The 8,568-nt window shown below is 46.0% G+C and overlaps 1 protein-coding gene across 1 annotated transcript in view; it reads left to right on the top strand.

Annotated features, from left to right (window-relative positions):
* Positions 1 to 1,576: 1,576 nt before the first annotated feature.
* The window catches only part of LOC121876071 (carboxyl-terminal PDZ ligand of neuronal nitric oxide synthase protein-like), a 69,340-nt gene continuing 62,348 nt past the window's right edge, over positions 1,577 to 8,568 (top strand). Inside the window, exon 1 of the mRNA XM_042380980.1 lies at positions 1,577 to 1,696. The gene's annotated coding sequence lies outside the window, so the exon portion shown is untranslated. The remainder of the gene's footprint in view (positions 1,697 to 8,568) is intronic.

The raw sequence follows: 8,568 nt of genomic DNA, 5'->3' as shown, positions 1-8,568 counted from the left end.
TTGTATGAGTGTATTGATAAATTACAGGATTAATGGGTTGTAAGTCAGTAATTAAACACACACACCACACACACACACACACACACACACACACACACACACACCAGAGCCACCGGACCAAGAGACTGAGCCCCGGCTGATTCACACATCACTGTCAGAATGGTTATTAGTGGCCATTAAGTACCACACACACACACACACACACACACACCTGTATAGAAACATTGACCCAGTTTGGAACTCTCAGGTGTTGAAGGCCCTTTATGTAATGTATGCAGGTAATGGTGGTTATGTCCCAGCGAGTGAGGGAGGGTTAATGGTGGTGTTGTGGGGCGAACCAACCACTTAACGGGGAGATGGACGAGGAGGAGGTGTAGTAAAGCTGGAGGAAGGAAGGAAGGAAGGAAGGAAGGAAGGAAGGAAGGAAGAGCAGTACATTGAGTGTGATGAAAGTGTGTTGGATTACTGACCTGTGTGTGTGTGTGTGTGTGTGTGTGTGTGTGTGTGTGTGTGTGTGTGTGTGTGTGTGTGTGTTGTCTTTCCTAAGTTGTTTTATCTCAACTACTGACTTAGCTTGACTTTTTATTTTCGCTTAAGTCCTTCTTATATCCTCCCTCCCTCCTCCCCTCCCTCCCTCCTCTCCTCCCTCCCTCCCCCATGTATCTCCTCCCTTACTCTAGAATTATTTGACCGCTCCTGTGTGGATCCTCTCTCTCTCCTCTTTCTCCCTTTATGTACTCACACTCTTCCTGCTCTCCTCTTCCCCTCTCTCCCTCTTCCCCTCTCCTCCGCTCATCTCTTCCCCTCTTTCTTCTGTCTCCTTCAACCTCTTATTCTTTCTCATTCTCTCTCTTTTCTCCAAATGCCTTTTATCTCTTCCTCCTCCACTCCCCTCTCCCCTCCCCTTCTCCTTCTCTCCTCCTTCTCCCCTTCCTTCCTTTTCTTCCCCTAACATCATATCCTTTTCAGCTTCATCTTTCTCCTCTCTGACCCCCTCGTTCCCTATCTCACTCTCCCTCTTCCCCTCTCCCTCTCTTCTCCCCTCTCCCTCTCCTCCCTCCTCTCCCCCCCTCTCAACCACCATTGAACCCAATCATCCCAGCATCCAGAAATCACCTCCTCCTTTGACTTTATCCTGTATGTGAAAAGAGACAGAGGTTGTCCCTGGGTCTCGGGCAATAGTCCTTCCTGTGTAGAGAGTAAAGTGCGTGGTGAAGTGTGTGTGTGTGTGTGGTGAGTGTCAGTTGTGTATGGTGAGTGTGTGTGTGGTGAGTATGTCAGGAGAAGCATCACGTGAGGGAGGTAGTGAGGCGGGGGTGGTGGGGAGGGAGGGAGGGAGGGGGGGGACGATAACAGAGCGCCAGACGACCTCATCATGACTCCCAGGTATGCCAGGCAATCAGGGTCCGTTGTGTTGATTGGTGCCATGGTACACCTGCAGAGAGAGAGAGAGAGAGAGAGAGAGAGAGAGAGAGAGAGAGAAACACACCTGTAACTCTTTAATAGTACCTGTGGTGGTTTCCTCCTTCAGAAACAAGCTCACCTGGACGAGAACAAGCTCCTGGTTATGAGTCATCCCATCTACAGGATCTTCTACGTCTCTCACGACTCTCAAGATCTCAAAATATTCTCATACATCGCTCGAGACGCCGCCTCCAACGTGTTCAGATGTAACGTCTTCAAAGCTACTAAAAAGGTAAAGTTATTCTGAATTGTTGTAGAGCGGAAATATACAGTACACACCCGGTCATACATACATACATACATACATACATACATACATACATACATACATACATACAGGGCCAAGAACAGGTGTGAAGGCTTTAAATGAAGCTGTATTAGTCAACTGTGGCGGGACTCACCTTAGACTTTATTGACCACACACCACATCATGTTCTGCTGGACTGCTATGTACGGTCACTTTAAAACACTTATTTATACTAGATGATTATTCCATTTGTGTATTTAGACCACATTATATAATTTTGTGTTATGATTGTCAAATGAAAGTCAACCTAGCATCCGTAAAGGTAAGTGTCTCTTGTTCACTGCATGAGGGACTTAACACCAGGATGTAAATCAATGTGAGGAAGATTATTTAGAACCTGCAGGGGGTGAGGAAGAGCAGCGTGGTGGCCTGGGTGACACCTGCTACATGCCGTCACACCCGCGGTCACTCTTGGCTGCTCCGGGAGTCGTTTATTACACATACTAATTCATCTTCTTCCTCCGTCTCCCTGTATATGACATGTGCATTTTGTTGGCGCAGTTTATGGTCTTTTAAATATATTGACGCGTGTGTATGTAGGGGCCAGGTGTTAATCGAGTCATGTTTTGGGTTTTGATTTTCGAAGATTCTGGCGCTGATTTGTCTATCGTGAATGAGGAGAGAACGTGTCTAGTACTGTGGTGTTGGTGTGGTATAGACGGCGTGTTGTCCGTCATTTGTGTCGTGGGTTCTGTGAGCAAGACAGATGGGTTAAGTCGTCCTCAGTTACGGGGACAATTTTATACAGCGAACCCTTGAAAGTGTGGAGCCGCGGCAGCTCCCCGGGCCTCCCCAGATTTTCTCAGGATAATGAATGGTGACAGGAGACTGGTGGGGTATATTACCTGCCGCTTCTACCTCTCTTTATAAAAGACTGACAGAGACGGAGAAATAAGGATTACCATTTCTCATTTCCACGAGAACCTCATTAGTTACTGTGAGTGTCGGGGCCGCCCTGTGTGTGTCAGGGCCGCCCTGTGTGTGTCAGGGCCGCCCTGTGTGTGTCGGGGCCGCCCTGTGTGTGTCGGGGCCGCCCTGTGTGTGTCGGGGCCGCCCTGTGTGTGTCAGGGCCGCCCTGTGTGTGTCGGGGCCGCCCTGTACTCAGGAGATGCCGTGGAAAAAAGGGGACTAACGAGAAACAAGGAGGGTGAAGGGGGGGGGGGAGGGCTGATGTATTCATCCAGGGTGGGCGGGGGCGGCAGTGAATACCGTGTTGGGCCTTGTGAAGGGGCATGTAATCCCTCGCGTTCCTCCAGCAAACTCTCTACACGGGACAAAGCCTCGTCCAAGTCGCCGTGTTTACTCAGGAAGGCACCAACCTTTTGGGTCCTCTGGTCTGGTCTGGTAAGTACGGTGCTGTTACAGAGGACCAGTCTCACTCTGTGTGTACTTAAAATTTTTCAGAGAAGATCCTAATGAAATGTGAAACTTTTTTTTATACGAGAGAAATTTTATTATAATACTTGACATTATTAAGCAACTTTTACCAAGTTTTCTGGAATATGACGAGCTGTTATTGTCCTCAGATCACTGGGCCCATTCTTATTGGTGAAGTTAGTTTTTTTTTGTTAGATTAGGTTAGCTTAACTCAGCTTAGGTTGCCTTAAATTGGCTGAGGTTAACCCTGTGACCTACAGTGTCTGGAGGGAGAAATAGGCTCTCTCTCTCTCTCTCTCTCTCTCTCTCTCTCTCTCTCTCTCTCTCTCTCTCTCTCTCTCTCTCTCTCTCTCTCTCTCTCTCTCTCTCTCTCTCTCTCTCATTTCCTCGGGTGCGACAAGTAGTGGATGAATCAAGGGAACAGAAACTAGAGAGAGAGAGAGAGAGGTGTGTACAGTATTAGACAACAGAACACAGGTGTTAACAGAGACACACAACGCTCACCCTCACCTGGCAGTCAGAGTGAATAAGTAAAATTTACTTTGCCTCTCTCACATGTTTAGTGTTGAGTAAATGAAAGTAAAATAAGATTAAATATCAAACTTAATTATAGTTGTGTGTGTGTGTCACGTTAAAACCTGTATAAAATTAATTAAATGTAAAAAGTGAGTAACGGGAGATTGTTAGGGGAGTCGAGACTAGCTCCAGGTTGTGTAAAGTGTGTTTTAATTAGCGTGTTATGAGTGAAAACATCAATGAACAGTCGGGGGAGGTAGAATGCGCTTTCGTTAAGAGTGTCAACAAGCTCTGAAGTATAAGTGCATCAGAAGTGAGTCTTAAGGGAGGGGGGGGGTGAGGAGGAGGAGGTGGTGGTTAGAGCGTATACTGAGTACCAAGCAAGATGAGTGATGGAGAGTCTTGTAATACGAACCTGCATTTGGTTACAGTCCTGGCAACAAGCGCCGTACGTGGTGGTTGTGGTGGTGGTAGAGTTCTTAACACTGGGCGATAGATGGCGCTCCTCATCACCCCCGTTATTATATACCGTTATCTTATTTTTTAGTTTATTATTTCTTATTCACATTGATTCATTATTAGCAAACCCTCTCCTCCCTCCCTCCCTTCACTACCTCAGTATAACACTACATCAAGACCTTCTCCTTCCCTCCCTCCGTTCTCTTCCCCAGCCGTAGTATCGTGCCCTAGAGGGAGGGGTCGGGCCCGTGGGTGGCGCGGTGGTCGAAGCCTCTAACTCTAATGTGAAATACGGCGAGGCAGGCGACAGGTGACGTTCGCGTGTACCACATAAATACTACGCATCTTTAATTATCACCTGATGAACGGCGGCCGCACCCACCCAGGGAGGAAGGAGGAAGGGGAAGTGAGGGAGGGAGGAAGGGAAATGGGGTGGGAGGGGGAGGGGAGATATAATGATGATGAAGCACAGTAAGTAAAAACGTCAGAAGATTTGCGTAGGGGGTGGGAGAAGGGAGGGAGGGGTAGGGAGAGAGGGGGAGGGGTAGGGAGAGGGGGGGGAGGGGTAGGGAGAAATATTAAGATGAAAGTGATGAGAATTAAGTAATGTGGAAACGTCTGGTTCAACAACACACACCACTGATGTTTTTCTCCCTACAAGTTTAACTTTTATGGTAAACTTGTTCCTCGAGACACCTAACCTAACCTGACCCATCCTAACCTAACCCAAGCTAACCTAACCTGATGAAACTTACAAATAACGATGTTGGTGATCAGGTACACCATCTCCCTGCAACACATCTCCCTGCAACACCTCTCTCTATAACACCTCTGTCATTAACCTCTCTCCCTGCAACACTTCTCCTTGCTACACCTCTCCCTGCTACACCTCTCCCTGCTACACCTCTCCCTCCAACACCTCTCCCTGCTACACCTCTCCCTGCAACACCTCTCCCTGCAACACCTCTCCCTGCTACACCTCTCTCTGCTGGATGTGACACTGATTAATCTGCCGTAAACACTGGGAAGATAAACAGGTGTGTGGTTGTGAGTGTACAGGTGACACATCACTCAGGTACTCCATACGGTTGTCTGAACTTGTTACCTTCTTGGTCATGGTGACTTACTGTAGACCCTTATTGAAGGTAGTCGTCTCTCTGTTTTTTTTTTTTTTTATCACACATGAAAGTGAAGTTGTGTAGAAGTATAATTTTTAAATATCTTAATAAAGTGAATGAAAAAGAAACTTAAGTCAGAGTTCTAGGTGAAGAATGGGACGATGCTGGCGGCCCCTCAGTCAGTTGGGATGTTACCCGCGCTTTCTTCCACATCAAGTCTAAAAGAGCGCGCGTGAGGACGTGTTGGTAGTGTCGCGGGTGAGGTGGACGGGATAAGGTGCATTACCTGTCCTAAAGTATAGGTCCTTCCTCTGACACTCTGGGAGGTGGCCGCTCTAACACGGTGTTGGTAGTGTGTGGCCATGTGAGCATTACCTCTGACCCGTCGTTAATATCATGTGTTAGTTTGGATAAAATTTCGTTTATTACTGACTGTAAGTTTCCAGGTAGAGCTTAATTACTTACAGTGATGGAAGGTTAAGCGTCGGGTCCACATACCACAACACACTTGCTATGATTGACTTGGTTTAGTGACTCGGTTAACAGTTGTATATCTTTAATGAGTTTATAAACGAGGATCCTTTATAATAATAAAAATGTGTTGTTTAAATGACATTTCCACGATGGAATATGAAAAACATTATATACATATATATGAAACCCATAATAAGAGCGGGTACAAGCACTATAAGAGCGACAACATGAGGGAAGCTGTGCACCTGAGCACCAGATCTCTGCTGTGTAAAGAAGGATGAATAGCTGTGTCGAGGCTCGTTAATGCCCGAGTGTTGAGGAGAGGAGCCTTTTGTGTAGGACCTCACTCACACCAGGCAGGACACACACGTCGTTTTTATACTGCCGAGACGAGTAGTTAGTGTGTGGATTACCTTGAGCGTCCGTGTGTCCGTCCGTCCGTCCGTGTGTCTCATTTCGGCTCTGGTGTGATTACCAATGTGTCTTGTATGTCTCTCACCCAGGATCACTATAAATGTTTCTCTTCACTCAGGGATCAGACACTGCCACAGTTTTAGGACATCCGTGGTGTGTGTGTACTGATACCTGAGTAGCGAGTGTCACAGGTGCCATGGTATAGTGCCAGATATACCCAGACCACTACTTTACCACGTACTGCCAGGTTGGTGCCTTGTGCCATGGATTGCAGGTTAGTGTAAGGGTGTAGTAGTGCCATGTAGGGGTACCATGTAGGGGGTGTAGGAGTACCATGTAGGGGGTGTAGGAGTACCATGTGGGGGGTGTGAGTACCATGTGGGGTGTGGGGAGTACCATGTGGGGGTGTGGGAGTGCCATGTGGGGTGTGTGGTAGAGGGTACCATGTGGGGGGTGTAGGAATACCATGTGGGGGTGTGGGGTACCATGTGAGGGGTGTGGGAGTGCCATGTGGGGGTGTGGGTGCCATGTGGGGTGTGGGAATGCCATGTGGGGGGTGTGGGGTACCATGTGGGGGTGTGGGGTGCCATGTGGGGGTGTGGGGAGTGCATGTGGGGGTGTGGGAGTGCCGTGGGGGGTGTGGGAGTGCCATGTGGGGGTGTGGGATGCCATGTGGGGGTGTGGGGTGCCAGGGGGTGTGGGAGTGCCATGTGGGGGTGTGGGAGTGCCATGTGGGGGTGTGGAGTGGTGTGGGGGTGTGGGAGTGCCAGTTGGGCGGGGTAGTGACGGGTTAACGCCAGCATGACTTAGGTGGTACCATAAATAAAGGCAGGTGACGTCTCTACACCTGGGACACTCAGGGGGGGGTGGGCTGTTTTAAGTGAGTTGCTGCTGCCGTCTCTCTCTCTCTCTCTCTCTCTCTCTCTCTCTCTCTCTCTCTCTCTCTCTCTGTTTTATTCATCAGTTTACTTTTTTTTAATTATTCTTTACCAATTTATTTTATTTATAGTTTTCTTGTTTTATTTATATTATTATTTGTATTTTAATTATATAATATATGCGGTGATATATTTATTATGTGTTTTTATATGGTATATTTTGTTATATTTATTGTATGTTAATTTATTTTATTTATGTTAATTATTATATTGTGTTTATTTTATTTATTTTATTATATAATGTTACTGATATAATTATATTGCCTATATGATAATTGAAATAGTGTTTGTTTAATAGTTTATGTATATATATATATGAGGTACTTATATAAAGAAGCGTATATAGAGATGTGTTGTGATGTGTGGTGACCGAGAGATGTGTTGTGATGTGTGGTGACCGAGAGATGTGCTGTGATGTGTGGTGACCGAGAGATGTGCTGTGATGTGTGGTGACCGAGAGATGTGCTGTGATGTGTGGTGACCGAGAGATGTGCTGTGATGTGTGGTGACCGAGAGATGTGCTGTCGTCTCTTTTAAGTAATACAGTTTCCTTATAGTACTGTATATATACTTATTTTTAATTTCATTATTTATTATTTATCAACTGTTCAGATAATGTAAATAATCGGTGTTAATTTTTCTTATGGATTTTTTTATATATAATTTCGTTTATTTATTTATTTATTATTTATTTGAGTTTGTATAATTATTTTACCGATGGAAGTGAAGATGTGTGAGGCATTGGGCAGTGTATGTATGTATGTATGTATGTATGTATGTATGTATGTATGTATGTATGTATATATGTATGTTTGTTTGTTTGTTTGTTTGTTGTTTGTTTGTTTGTTTGTATGTATGTATGTATGTATGTATGTATGTATGTATGTATGTATGTATGTATATATAATGATAATGATGATAATAACACGATATAATTTCAACTTATTTACCCCACCAATTTTATATCTCCGAGTAGTAAACCAGTTAAGACAACGTAGTTAACTAACCAATTAAGAGAGACAATTAACTCACCAACCTTAATCCGTCTTGGTGCTCTAGGTTAAGTGAGCTAGTTAATTATCACCAGTTAGTTAAAGGAGACAATGTAAGTTAATTGGGCCAGTTAATTATCACCAGTTAACCAGTCAGTTAAGAGTCTTGAGGGGTATCTGAACTAAGACCCTCACAACGACGTCTTAAACCGACCCATGATGACTCACTGTCTTAAAATAACCCATTGTATCTAGTGACCAACCCCCCACCCACACCCCCCCCACCCCTTTACCTACGTCATCATGTACCGGGGAAACAGAGGAGAAGGGGGTGCTAGGGGAGGGGGAAGAGAGGGAGGGGGAAGAGAGGGAGGGGGAGAAAGGAGGGTGCTAGGGGAGAAGGAGGATGCTGGGGAGGGGGAAGAGAGGAGGGTGCTAAGGGAGGAGGAGGGGGAAGAGGAAGATGCTGGAGGTAGGGGGAAGAGAGGAGGATAGGAAAGTAAGTATTT

Source organism: Homarus americanus, unplaced genomic scaffold (genome assembly GCF_018991925.1).
Source record: "Homarus americanus isolate GMGI-L3 unplaced genomic scaffold, GMGI_Hamer_2.0 scaffold34921, whole genome shotgun sequence".
Lineage (NCBI taxonomy): Eukaryota > Metazoa > Arthropoda > Malacostraca > Decapoda > Nephropidae > Homarus > Homarus americanus.
The sequence above is the reverse complement of the archived record's forward strand: the minus strand, read 5'-3'. Positions and strand labels throughout refer to the sequence as shown.